Source organism: Stegodyphus dumicola, chromosome 4 (assembly GCF_044657685.1).
Source record: "Stegodyphus dumicola isolate Sdum_Otavi_A_Nest chromosome 4, ASM4465768v1".
Taxonomy (NCBI): domain Eukaryota; kingdom Metazoa; phylum Arthropoda; class Arachnida; order Araneae; family Eresidae; genus Stegodyphus; species Stegodyphus dumicola.
In genome coordinates this window covers 51,872,808-51,887,781 of record NC_140771.1, presented here as the reverse complement: position 1 = coordinate 51,887,781, position 14,974 = coordinate 51,872,808, and positions in this window count along the sequence as shown.

The following is a 14,974-nucleotide window of genomic DNA, read 5'->3' as shown; positions in this document are numbered from 1 at the left end:
ATTTTCAATTTTTTTTTTTTTTTTTTTTTTTTTTTTTTTTTTTTAATGTGTTAAAATTTTTCCAGAGCTCTGAGAATTATTCCCAGTCGGTTTCTAGAAGCAACTCGTTAATGTATTTAAACCACTCGCGTTTCAGTTTCAGATCAGTCTGTGCTGTGCACTCAACGTGGATACACGCTTCTCACTCTCCTGGGAAGAGTATGTGAACATTTTTTTCTTACTCTTTTGTATTTCATAGACTACAAATATTTTTTAAGTCACCCATTTTATTGAAATGTATTCTTATTTCCTTTCAATACTTTGAGGTAGGGTAATATTTTTCCCCCTGCTACTGTTTTTGCTTTTCAAGGCTAGAAATGTTTTACTCAATAGCTGTTTTTATAGAAAACATGCTATTATTTCATAAACTGATATATTTTGTGAACCTTTAACAAATTCCTTTCAAGAAGCCAAGATCATGTGATCCACAGCTGGCTAGACCCGTCAGTGTAATCGGATCACGATTGTTCCATCCTGTACTGATATATTTTGTGAAACTTTAACAAATTCCTTTCAAGAAGCCAAGATCTCGTGATCCACAGCTGGCTAGACACGTCAGTGTGATCGGATCACGATTGTTCCATCCTATACTGATATATTTTGTGAAACTTTAACAAATTCCTTTCAAGAAGCCAAGATCTCGTGATCCACAGCTGGCTAGACTCGTCAGTGTAATCGGATCACGATTGTTCCATCCTATACTGATATATTTTGTGAAACATTAACAAATTCCTTTCAAGAAGCCAAGATCTCGTGATCCACAGCTGGCTAGACTCGTCAGTCTAATCGGATCACGATTGTTCCATCCTATACTGATATATTTTGTGAAACTTTAACAAATTTCTTTCAAGAAGCCAAGATCTCGTGATCCACAGCTGACTCCATTAGTCAGGAAAAACGGATCAGGATTTTATCAATCGTATATTGATATATTTTGTGAAACTTTAACAAATCCCTTTCAACAGGGCAAGATCTCGTGATCCATAGCTGGCTAGAGCAGTCAGGATCAATGGATCACGATTGTTCCATCCTATACTGATATATTTTGTGAAACTTTAACAAATTCCTTTCAAGAAGCCAAGATCTCGTGATCCAGAACTGACTCAATCAGTCAGGATTAACGGATCACGATTGTTCCATTCTATACTGATATATTTTGTGAAACTTCTTTAACAAATGACTTTCAAGAAGGCAAGATCTCGTGATCCAGAGCTGACTCAATCAGTCAGGATTAACGGATCACGATTGTTCCATTCTATACTGATATATTTTGTGAAACTTCTTTAACAAATGACTTTCAAGAAGGCAAGATCTCGTGATCCAGAGCTGACTAGACTTGTCAGAATTAACGGATCACGATTGTTCCATTGTATACTGCTATATTTTGTGAAATTTCTTTAACAAATGACTTTCAAGAAGGAAAGATTTCGTGATCCACAGCTGACTAGACTTGTCAGAATTAACGGATCACGATAGTTCCATTGTGTACTGATATATTTTGTGGAACTTTAACAAACTGTTTTCAACAAGGCAAAATCCTGTGATCCACAGCTGACTCCACCAGTCAGGATAACGGATCATGATTTTTTTCAATCGTATACTGATATATATTTTGTATATTTTGTGAAACTTTAACAAATCCTTTTCAACAAGGCAAAAGATCCCATGATCCACAGCTGACTCCATCAGTCAGAATAACGGATCATGATGGTTCCATCGTATACTGATATATATTTTGTGAAACGTTAACAAATGACTTTCAAGAAGGCAAGATCATGTTATTCAATAGAATTGTTCAATCGTATACTGGCATATTCTGATAAAACAACAGAATGATCCAATTTTGAATACAATCCCAATATGTTTTTATAAAATCCATTTCATATTTTGTAAAACGTGAACGACTGACTTTCAAGCTGGCTGCATGGGTGTTTTTTTTCGTGTTTTTCCCCATGTGTAACGTGAATACGAGCCAGTTTCCCTTCCAAAGTCCTCCACGAAGGCATTTCTTAAGGCAAATAGCCCTCAAATGCTTTACCGTCATCCGAATTGACATGACCTCTCTCCAACTTCCACGGTGTCATTTGAACGATCGAGTCGGCTGTTGGAAAAAAATGTCTGACAGCTGAAAACAATTCAGCTCCAGTGCACAGCACAGACTGATTTAAAGCTGAAACGCGAGTGGTTTAAATAGATGAGAACCCTCTATAGACATAATTTGAATATATCTGGTTTTGTGAATCAAGCCGACTGGGAAAAAATTCTCAGAGCTCAGAAAAAAATTCTGATAAAAAAAAAAAAAAAAAAAAAAAAACTTTCTGTTAATTTTTATCATGTCTTCTAGACATGATAAAAATTAACTCCCTTCTCTTTTTGTCTGGGAATGTTGTCTCACTCTTTCTAAAAATAGACTATGACTCTTTCTTGTGGAATTCTGTTGGGATTTTACTTTCGATTGGCTTTTGACTTTGTTTCAATAACTGGGGATAACTGGACATGATCAATAGATAACTGGGGAAGTTATCTATAAAAGCATTCCGCGTTTCACTTCAGATCCGTGTGGGCTGTGGAAGAGGCAACACGTCTCTCTCTTTACCCAATCTCATGATATTCTTTAAGAATTTCTTAGCCATTTGTCAAAGAAGGGGACTATAATTGAAGAATTTATGAATTCGGGAACATGTCACCCATGGCAAATCTAAAATCTTGGCACTGGATACTGGAAAGCCCCGCTCTGATTATAATTCTGAGTTCTAGCATGGGACATTTTTTAAATCAATAAGTTAAACTATTTTTTTTAGTCTCATATTCTCTCGTGACTATGGTTCCAGATTTGGGTAGAGAGAGACATGTTGCCTCATCAACAGCCCGCACTGTTCTGAACAGAAACGTGGAATGCTTTTATAGAAAAGTGAAGAGTTGAAAGTGAAAGTCGAAAAATGAAATGGGATCGGCTAGGAAAAATTTCTCAGAGCTCAGAAAAAAAAATTCTGAGATGTAAAAAAAAAAAAAAAAATCTTTTTGTTAATTTTTATCATGTCTTCTAGACATGATAAAAATTAACTCCCTTCTCTTTTTGTATGGGAATGTTGTCTCCCACTTTCTAAAAATAGACAATGACTCATTCTTTCTAAAGAATAGAATTCCAAGAAAAGATTGGATGAGTCATGGTCTATTTTTAGAAAGTGGGAGACAACATTCCCATACAAAAGGGGGGGTGAGTTAATTTTTATCATGTCTAGAAGACATGATAAAAATTAACAAAAAGATTTTTTTATTTTTTATTTTTTACATCTCATAATTTTTTTCTGAGCTCTGAAAATATTTTCCCAGCCGATCTCATTTCGTTTTTCGACTTTCACTTTCAAATCTTCTCTTTTCTATAAAAGTATTTCGAGTTTCTGTTCAAAACACTGTGGGCTGTTGAAAAGGCAACACTTCTCCCTCTCTACATTAATTGGGAATCCAAGATGTTCTAAAGAAGAATTCTTTGAGAATCTCTTAACGTTTCTAAACTTTAGACGAGCTAGCTGGATATTTTTTCATTTCTTTTTCAAGTATGGGTTCAAAGGATTCTTTTAAATAGTTGCAAGTAAGACGTTGTATCATTTTCTGTTGATCATGAATCTATTAAAAAATTTCAATGCCTAGTTTTAGGGCTACCTATACCCGGCATGATTCATATGTTTTACTCTACGTTTTAGATGAGACCCTCTCTTAAAAACACGATTTTCCTATTCAAAGTTGAAATGAGTTTCTAAAAGCATGATTCTTTTAAAAAAACATGTGTGTTTGTGTAGGTGTGGTGGGACGGTTAGATTTATTCTCTTACGAGATAGTCATCTCCACCCTCTCGTGGTCGCTGAAATCTCGTGATAGCTCAAGTGAAAAGGGTTCGTTTATTTTGACTCACAACCACGTTATATTTTTTTGGATATCTCCTCCAACGACTCGTGGAACTCTTTTTCCCTGAAATCAGGTATGTTTAGCAAGCCCTCTGAAGTGAAGCTCGGAATACTTTGACAAATCCTGTCGAGTGGATTCTGAAACCATTTTTAAAGGATCTCAGAGAAACACCTATGAAGACAATAGCAACGTGTCGTTTTTTTCGGAAAGGATGAAGCAGGCTCATGGTGAGAGATGTTGCTGTAAAGTGTTTTTTTTCTTAGAAATTTGAAAAAAAAATAGAGTAGTAAGACACAGTCTCTTTTTTCGAAACTGAGTAGGAGGTTCATTTTGAGATGAGCTGGAAAATATTTTCTGAGAGATTTGAAAAAAATTTTTAAAAAATTAAAAAATATATATATTATATAATATATATATTATATAATATATATATTATATAATATATATATTATATAATATATATATTATATAATATATATATTATATAATATATATTATAAATACTTTTTGTTCATTTTTATCATGTCTTCAGACATGATAAAATGAACGACATCTCTCTTTTCTCTTTGAAACCTCTTTCAACCTATCTCGTCCTGTTTCTCAAGTAACATTCCTTTTCTGAAAAGCTAATTTCTTTAGAAACCTAAGACAACTCTTTTCCTGAAAAGCTAATTTCTTTAGACAACTAAGACAACAGGTAGAGACATACTTCGAACCAAAAAGAGAGTAGAGATCCTTTTGAATAATGTCGAATAGACAAAAACACGAGTAGCCATTTCAGTTCTATGCTTTTTCCTAGGGACGATCCACGAAAGGGTCCTCTTTTGTTCACGACCCGGGGTTCACCCATGAATTAAACACGTAGGCTCGAAACTTTCTAACATCTCTACCTCCACGGTGCAGTTTGAAAGGAAGGTGACCCACCCATCACCCCAGCTATGAAATGAAACGTCAAAACAGTGCACACGTTCTAGAATAAGGACTCTACAGCACAGACTCAACAGAAACAAAACGATAAAAACTTTCATAGATCCCAGAGAGTGGATGCTTAAAAATAAGGTGATGTCTCGTCGATCAAATCAGCTGTAAATAAATGTCTAAGAGCTGTGAAGAATGGATGGCCTACCTTCAGAAAAGCTCTTTCTAGGAAGGAAAAGTACTTATCCAAGCAGAATACACAGCACAGACTGATGTTAAGTTGAAACTGGAGTGATTTCAATACACAAGTATGAATTCGTTCTAATAACACTTTAGATAGGTCTTGTTTGACTCATCGAGTCGAGGGGGAAAACATTGACGTGTTGCTTTTCCAACAGACCACACTGTTCTGAACAAAAACGTAGAATGCTTTTATAGATAAGAGAAGAATTGAAAGTGAAAGTAAAAAAACGAAATCAGATCGGCTGGGAAAATTTCTGAGCCGAGAAAAAATTCTGAGTCAGAAAAAAAAAAAAAAAAACTCTTCCTTTTTCTTTATTAATTTGATGTCTTCACTTTTTGACATTCTACAAGGTCAAAAGAGTGAAGACATCAAATTAATAAAGAAAAAGGAAGAGGTTTTTTTTTTTTTTTTTTTTTTTTTTTTTTTGACTCAGAATTTTTTCTCGGCTTAGAAATTTTCCCAGCCGATCTGATTTCGTTTTTTTACTTTCATTTTAAATTCTTCTCTTTTCTATAAAAGTATTCCAAGTTTTTGTTCAGAACAGTGTGGGCTGTTGAAAAGGTAACATGTCTTCCTCTCTCTTTACCCAAATCTGGAACCCATGATGATCTTAAGAAGAATTCTTTAAGAATCTCTTACAATTCCTTAATCTTAGACAAGCTGAATGTTTCTTTTTCGTATTTCGAAGCTATTGATGGATCAAAGAAGAAGATTTCAATGGAATGACTTCATCGTTCTAGGATAGAATATTTTTTCGAAATCTCTTCCTACTTTTGTCTACACAGAAATGCTTTCAACGAAAGTTAGGTCCTCTTTTACATTTCCTTTTTAAATAGTTGTTCAAAGGGATTTTCGTTCTGCTGATTCAGGTTTCCCGCGCTTCACGCTACCCATCCTCACCTATTTCTAAAGGATCTTAGAGAAAATTGAAAGGGAAAGAAATAGCCTCCAGTGAACAACAACGACAGTGGATAGTTTTTTTCTGTCCTTCCAGAGATATCACCGGTGACCGATAGGTTGTTCAGCCACACGGGTGTCGTGAAAAGGCACACCATGCCTGTTTCCCTCCCAAAAATGTTTCTTCGGAAAAGGGAAAGTTTTTTTCCCACCCCTTTGGAGATTCCTTTTCCGCATCGATACCCAAACCCATCGGCCAGAAAAATAAATTTTTTTAAGAACATTAGGTTTCTGAAATATATTACAAACATACGTATTCATTTTAATATTTTACCTTCATTGGATGAAGTAGTCTGTAAACTCTAAATTTCTTAAATGATTCCAACAACATGAGATTTTAGTGTTATTTCATCAATCTTTTAAGTATATTGTGTCTCGTCAAATCCTTTTTATTTGAGATGGATGATTGCTAAACAAAATGGTTGAAATAGCATGATATTTTACCTTCATTGGATGAAATAGTCTGTAAACTCTAAATTTCTTAAATGATTCCAACAACATGAGATTTTAGTGTTATTTCATCAATCTTTTAAGTATATTGTGTCTCGTCAAATCCTTTTTATTTGAGATGGATGATTGCTAAACAAAATGATTGAAATAGCATGATATTTTACCTTCATTGGATGAAATAGTCTGTAAACTCTAAATTTCTTAAATGATTCCAACAACATGAGATTTTAGTGTTATTTCATCAATCTTTTAAGTATATTGTGTCTCGTCAAATCCTTTTTATTTGAGATGGATGATTGCTAAACAAAATGGTTGAAATAGCATGATATTTTACCTTCATTGGATGAAATAGTCTGTAAACTCTAAATTTCTTAAATGATTCCAACAACATGAGATTTTAGTGTTATTTCATCAATCTTTTAAGTATATTGTGTCTCGTCAAATCCTTTTTATTTGAGATGGATGATTGCTAAACAAAATGGTTGAAATAGCATGATATTTTACCTTCATTGGATGAAATAGTCTGTAAACTCTAAATTTCTTAAATGATTCCAACAACATGAGATTTTAGTGTTATTTCATCAATCTTTTAAGTATATTGTGTCTCGTCAAATCCTTTTTATTTGAGATGGATGATTGCTAAACAAAGTAGTTGAAATAGCATGATAAGAAGGAAAAGTATGTTATGTTAGCAAATAATTTACGTGACATAAATATTATCTAACTATTTACACGGATCCAGCTAACTCAAACTGACTCTATATAAATTGTTTTGGGGGGGGGAATTAAATTCATCTTGTCACAGGTTTTAGCTAAATTGTATATACAATGTATTAGAAATTCCTTAGAAACTTTAAACAATATAGTTGTAAGATGTTAGAAGAAAGAAATAATAATACGGTTCTTCCAAGCTACTTTACGTAAGATTGACGAAGCATTGTAAGAAATAATAGATAAGCTCGTAAAATACATGTATGCGTGATTTATTAAAAATATTAGACTGAATACGTATCTTATATTGAGTTTCAAGAATGGAAATGTTCTTAAAAAAATTTATTTTTCTGGCCGATGGGTTTGGGTATCGATGCGGAAAAGGAATCTCCAAAGGGGTGGGAAAAAAACTTTCCCTTTTCCGAAGAAACATTTTTGGGAGGGAAACAGGCATGGTGTGCCTTTTCACGACACCCGTGTGGCTGAACAACCTATCGGTCACCGGTGATATCTCTGGAAGGACAGAAAAAAACTATCCACTGTCGTTGTTGTTCACTGGAGGCTATTTCTTTCCCTTTCAATTTTCTCTAAGATCCTTTAGAAATGGGTGAGGATGGGTAGCGTGAAGCGCGGGAAACCTGAATCAGCAGAACGAAAATCCCTTTGAACAACTATTTAAAAAGGAAATGTAAAAGAGGACCTAACTTTCGTTGAAAGCATTTCTGTGTAGACGAAAGTAGGAAGAGATTTCGAAAAAATATTCTATCCTAGAACGATGAAGTCATTCCATTGAAATCTTCTTCTTTGATCCATCAATAGCTTCGAAATACGAAAAAGAAACATTCAGCTTGTCTAAGATTCAGGAATCGTAAGAGATTCTTAAAGAATTCTTCTTAAGATCATCATGGGTTCCAGATTTGGGTAAAGAGAGAGGGAGACATGTTACCTTTTCAACAGCCCACACTGTTCTGAACAAAAACGTGGAATACTTTTATAGAAAAGAGAAGAATTGAAAGTGAAAGTCAAAAAACGAAATGGGATCGGCTGGGAAAATTTCTGAGCCGAGAAAAAATTCTGAGATTGAAAAAAAAAAAAAAAAAAAATGTCTTCACTCTTTTGACCTTGTAGAATGTCAAAAAGTGAAGACATCAAATTAATAAAGAAAAAGGAAGAGTTTTTTTTTTTTTTTTTCTGACTCAGAATTTTTTCTCGGCTCAGAAATTTTCTCAGCCGATCCGATTTCGTTTTTTTACTTTCACTTTCAATTCTTCTTTTATCTATAAAAGCATTCTACGTTTCTGTTCAGAACAGTGTGGGCTGTTGGAAAAGCTACACGTCAATGTTTTCCCCCTCGACTCGATGAGTCAAACGAGACCTATCTAAAGTGTTATTAGAACGAATTCATACTTGTGTATTGAAATCACTCCAGTTTCGACTTAACATCAGTCTGTGCTCTGTATTCTGCTTGGATACATACTTTTCCCTCCTAGAAAGAGCTTTTGTGAAGGTAGGCCATCTTTTGTGAAGGTAGGCCATCCATTCTTCACAGCTCTTAGACATTTATTTACAGCTGATTTGATCGATGAGACATCACCTTATTTTTAAGCACATCCACTCTCTGGGTTCTATGAAAGATTTTATCGTTTTGTTTCTGTTGAGTCTGTGCTGTAGAGCCCCCAAATGTCTACAAGGGTTCTTATTCTAGAACGTGTGCACTATTTTGACATTTCATTTCATACCTGGGGTGATGGGTGGGTCACCTTCCTTTCAAACTGCACCGTGGAGGTAGAGATGTTAAAGAGCCTTTTTTTCCCCTGAGCTCTAAGAAAATGTTTCCCAGTCCACTCAATCGCTGAAATGGATTAAAAATAAATTCTTTCATATATTTTTAAAGCTCAAGCGTGTTAGCTGTCATAGAAAGGGCCTTTTTTTTCCCAGCCCACACAATCTCTGAAATGGATTAAAAATAACTTCTTTCATACATTTTTAAAGCTCAAGCGTGTTAGCTGTCATAGAGCTGCAGATGAGGTAGAGAGAGAACAAGCATGTTGCACCATGGAGAGCCCACACGGTTCTGAACAGAAAACGTGGAATACTTTTATAGAAAAGTGTTGAAAGTGAAAGTAAAAGCCGATTGGAAAGTTTTCACTTGGTTGCCGACTGGGAAAAAATTTTCAGAGCTCAGAAAAAAAAATCTGAAATGTAAAAAAAAAAAAAAAAAAAAAAAAAAAACTTTTTGTTCATTTTTATCATGTCTTCTAGACATGATAAAAATTAACCCTACCCCCCTTGTGTGTGAGAATGTTTTCTCCCTGTTTCTAAAAATAGACCGTGACTCATTCTAGGACATTCCAAAGTAAACAAAGTGAAGACATCAAATTAATAGAAAAAAAGAAAGAGTTTTTTTTTTTTTTCAGCTTTGGAAATATTTTTCCCATTCAACAGCCAATACAATTTCATTTTTACTTTCACTTTCAATTCATTTCTTATATCTATAAAAACATTTCATGTTTCTGTTCAAATCAGTGTGGGTTGTTCAAGATGCAACATCTCTACTCCATCCCACAACCACGAAAAAAAGATGTTCTTTCATGAGGAATTTTTTTGGCTTTCGAAAACAATGATGACATGATGATTGTAATACATTTCTGTTCTCATGTCCCATGATTGAACTCAGAATTATTTCCAGAACTCTGAGAATTTTTCCTAGTCAGCTCGATGAACCAAATTTCGTATATTTATTTTTTAAGCCACTCGAGTTTCGACTTCCCATCCGTGTGTGCTGTGCATTCAACCTAGACACACATTCCCTGAGCTCTAAGAAAATGTTTCCCAGCCCACTCAATCGCTGAAATGGATTAAAAACAAATTGTTTCATACATTTTTAAAGCTCAAGCGTGTTAGCTGTCATGGAAAGAACCTTTTTTTTCCCTGAGCTCTAAGAAAATGTTTCCCAGCCCACTCAATCGCTGAAATGGATTCAAAATAAATTTGTTCCTATATTTTTAAAGGTCAAGCATGTTAGCTCTCATGAAAAGGGCCTTTCTTTCCCAGCCCACTCAATACCTGAAATGAATTAAAAAGAAATTCTTTCATACATTTTTAAACCTCAAGAGTGTTAGTTCTCATGGAAAGAGCCTTTTTTTCCCCTGAGCTCTAAGAAAATGTTTCCCAGCAGACTCAATCGCTGAAATGGATTAAAAACAAATTCTTTCATACATTTTTAAAGCTCAAGCGTGTTAGCTGTCATGGAAAGGGCCTTTTTTTTCCCCAGCCCACTCAATCGCTGAAATGGATTAAAAATAACTTCTTTTATACATTTTTAAAGCTCAAGCGTGTTAGCTGTCATAGAAACTGAAATTTATGTCATGGTTTGTGTCTCACACGTCGTCAACGGTATGGTTTGAGGTGAAAATTGAAAACCCGGTATGAAAAATCTCTTTAAGTTCACTTTAGAAGAAGCTGTGGGATAGAGAGATTTCGTCATGGAAAAATGTCTTTCAATGTCCGTCATGGAAAAATGTCTTTCAATATCATGACATCTCTTTTCAAATAGGATTGAAGGATTTTTCTTAAACTATGTTGAAATCTTGATCCATCCAAATTACAGATGGGAAATTCTGATCCATGGATGGATCATCCAATTTCGCTAGAACCTGATAAACGGTTGCTGATGAAATCCAAACGAAAACCCTAGCTTTTCAAACAGGAAACATTTTCTCCTAAACGTATTAATGATTTCTATTCTGTGAGACATTAAAAAGTGGAAAGAAACTTGTGTTCACAGAAGCTCTTTCTATAAGAGTGGTCCTAGGTCCAGATGAGATAGAGAAAGAGAAAAAGCATGCTGCACTTTGGATAGCCCGCACGGTTCTGAATAGAAATCGTGGAATACTTTTATAGAAAAGCGATGAAAGTGAAAGTAAAAGCCAAATCGTCTTGGCTGTAGAATTTTCACTTGGTTGCCGACTGGGAAAAATTTTTCAAAGCTCAGAAAAAAAAATTTGAGATGTAAAAAAAAAAAAAAAAAAAAAATCTTTTTGTTAATTTTTATCATGTCTTCTAGACATGATAAAAATTAACCCTACCCCCCTTTTGTGTGGGAATGTTGTCTCCCTGTTTCTAAAAATAGACCATGACTCATTCTAGGAATTATATGTTTTAGAAAGGATGAGTCATAGTCTTTGGGTTTCTCCATTCCAAAGTAAACAAAGTGAAGACATCAATTTAATAGAAAAAAAGGAAGAGTTTTTTTTTTTTTCAGCTTTGGAAATATTTTTCCCATTCAACAGCCAAGAAATATTTCCAGCCAATACAATTTCATTTTTACTTTCACTTTCAGTTCATTTCTTATATCTATAAAAACATTTCATATTTCTGTTCAGATCAGTGTAGGTTGTTCAAGATGCAGCAACTCTACTCCATCCCACAACCAGGAAAAAAAGATGTTCTTTCATGAGGAATTCTTTTGGCTTTCGAAAACAATGATGACATGATGACTGTAATACATTTCTGTTCTCATGTCCCATGCTTGAACTCAGAATTATTTCCAGAACTCTGAGAATTTTTCCTAGTCCACTCGATGACCCAAATTTCGTATATTTATTTAAGCTACTCGAGTTTCGACTACCCATCCGTGTGTGCTGTGCATTCAACCTGGACACACATTCCCTGAGCTCTAAGAAAATTTTCCGAGCCCACTCAATCGCTGAAATGGATTTAAAATAATTTGTTTCATACATTTTTAAAGTTCAAGAGTGTTAGGTGTCATGGAAAGAACCTTTTTTTTCCCTGAGCTCTAAGAAAATGTTTCCCAGCCCCCTCAATCGCTGAAATGGATTAAAAATAAATTCTTTCATACATTTTTAAATTTCAAGAGTGTTAGGTATCATGGAAAGAGCTTTTTCTTTCCACAGCCCACTCAATCGCTGAAATGGATTAAAAACAAATTCTTTGATACATTTTTAAAGCTCAAGCGTGTTAGCTGTCATAGAAAGGGCCTTTTTTTCCCCAGCCCACTCAATCGTTGAAATGGATTAAAAATAAATTCTTTCATACATTTTTAAAGCTCAAGCGTGTTAGCTGTCATAGAAAGGGCCTTTTTATCCCAGCCCACTCAATCGCTGAAATGGATTAAAAATAAATTCTTTCATACATGTTTAAAGCTCAAGCGTGTTAGCTGTCATGGAAACTGAAATTTATGTCACGGTTTGTGTGTCACACGTCGTCAACGGTATGATTTGAGGTGAAAATTGAAAACCCGGTATAAAAAATCTCTTTAACTTCACTTTAGAAGAAGGTGTGGGATAGAGAGATTTCGTCATGGGAAAATGTCTTTCAATGTCTTTCAATGTCCGTCATGGGAAAATGTCTTTCAATATCATGTCATCTCCTTTCAAATAGGATTGAAGGATTTTTCTTAAACTATGTTGAAATCTTGATGCATAAAAACCACGGATGGGAAATTCTGATTTATGGATGGATCATCCAATTTCGCTAGACCCTGATAAACGGTTGCTGATGAAATCCAAACGAGGGGTCCTAGCTTTTCAAATGGGAAACATTTTCCCCTAAAAGGAGAAATGATTTCTATTCTGTGAGACGTCAAAAATTGGAAAAAAGCTTGTGTTCAAAAGGAAAAAAGCTCTTTCTAGAAGACTGGTCCTGGGTCCAGATGCAGTAGAGAGAGGAAAAGCTGCTGCACCTTGGACAGCCCGCACAGTTCTGAACAGAAAACGTAGAATACTTTTATAGAAAAGTGTTGAAAGTGAAAGTAAAAGGCCAATCGTCTTGGCTGTAGAATTTTCACTTGGTTGCCGACTGGGAAAAATTTTTCAAAGCTCAGAAAAAAAAATTTGAGATGTTAAAAAAAAAAAAAAAAAACTTTTTTTTAATTTTTATCATGTCTTCTAGACATGATAAAAATTAACCCTACCCCCCTTTTGTGTGGGAATGTTGTCTCACTGTTTCTAAAAATAGACCATGTATACCAATATACTACAAACGGACTTGAACGCCTGTTCTCAGTATGTAGCTATACAAATTTGAAGGTAAAATTAAAAAAAAGACATCTTTTTGGGGAAAAGGGAGTAAATTAGTATAGGAATATACTACAAACGGAATTTAAGGCCTGTTTTCAGTATATAGCTATACAAATTGGAAGGTAAAAAAAATTAAAAAAAAGACATCTTTTTTTTTCGGGGAAGAAGGCAGTGAATTTGTATAGGAATATACTACAAACGGACTTTAAAGCCTGTTTTCAGCATATAGCTATACAAATTGGAAGGTAAAAAAAATAAAAAAAAGACATCTTTTTTTTTTCGGGGGGGAAGGCAGTGAATTTGTATAGGAATATACTACAAACGGACTTTAAAGCCTGTTTTCAGCATATAGCTATACAAATTGGAAGGTAAAAAAAAATATAAAAAAAGACATCTTTTTTTTTCGGGTAAATAAGTGAATTTGTATAGGAATATACTACAAACGGACTTTAATGCCTGTTTTCAGTATATAGCTATACAAATTGGAAGGTTAAAAAAAAATAAAAAAAAAGACATCTTTTTTTTTTTCGGGAAGTTAAGTGAATTTGTATAGGAATATACTACAAACGGACTTTAATGCCTGTTTTCAGTATATAGCTATACAACTTGGAAGGTAAAAAAAATAAAAAAAAAGATATCTTTTTTGGGGAAAAGGAGTGAATTTGTATACACGCTTCTCACTCTCCTGGGAAGAGCTTCTGTGAAGGTATGTGAACATTTTTTTCTTACTCTTTTGTATTTCATAGACTACAAATATTTATTAAGTCACCCATTTTATTGAAATGTATACTTATTTCCTTTCAATACTTTGAGGTAGGGTAATATTTTTCCCCCTGCTACTGTTTTTCTTTTCAAGGCTAGAAATGTTTTACTCAATAGCTGTTTTTATAGAAAACATGCTATTATTTCATATACTGATATATTTTGTGAAACTTTAACAAATTCCTTTCAAGAAGCCAAGATCATGTGATCCACAGCTGGCTAGACCCGTCAGTGTAATCGGATCACGATTGTTCCATCCTATACTGATATATTTTGTGAAACTTTAACAAATTCCTTTCAAGAAGCCAAGATCTCGTGATCCACAGCTGGCTAGACACGTCAGTGTGATCAGATCACGATTGTTCCATCCTATACTGATATATTTTGTGAAACTTTAACAAATTCCTTTCAAGAAGCCAAGATCTCGTGATCCACATCTGGCTAGACTCGTCAGTGTAATCGGATCACGATTGTTCCATCCTATACTGATATATTTTGTGAAACTTTAACAAATTCCTTTCAAGAAGCCAAGATCTCGTGATCCACAGCTGGCTAGACTCGTCAGTGTAATCGGATCACTATTGTTCCATCCTATACTGATATATTTTGTGAAACTTTAACAAATTTCTTTCAAGAAGCCAAGATCTCGTGATCCACAGCTGACTCCATTAGTCAGGAAAAACGGATCAGGATTTTATCAATCGTATACTGATATATTTTGTGAAACTTTAACAAATCCCTTTCAACAGGGCAAGATCTCGTGATCCATAGCTGGCTAGAGCAGTCAGGATCAATGGATCACGATTGTCCCATCGTATACTGATATATTTTGTGAAACTTTAACAAGGCAAGATCTCGTGATCCACAGCTGGCTAGACTAGTCAGTGTAATCGGATCACGATTGTTCCATCCTATACTGATATATTTTGTGAAACTTTAACAAATT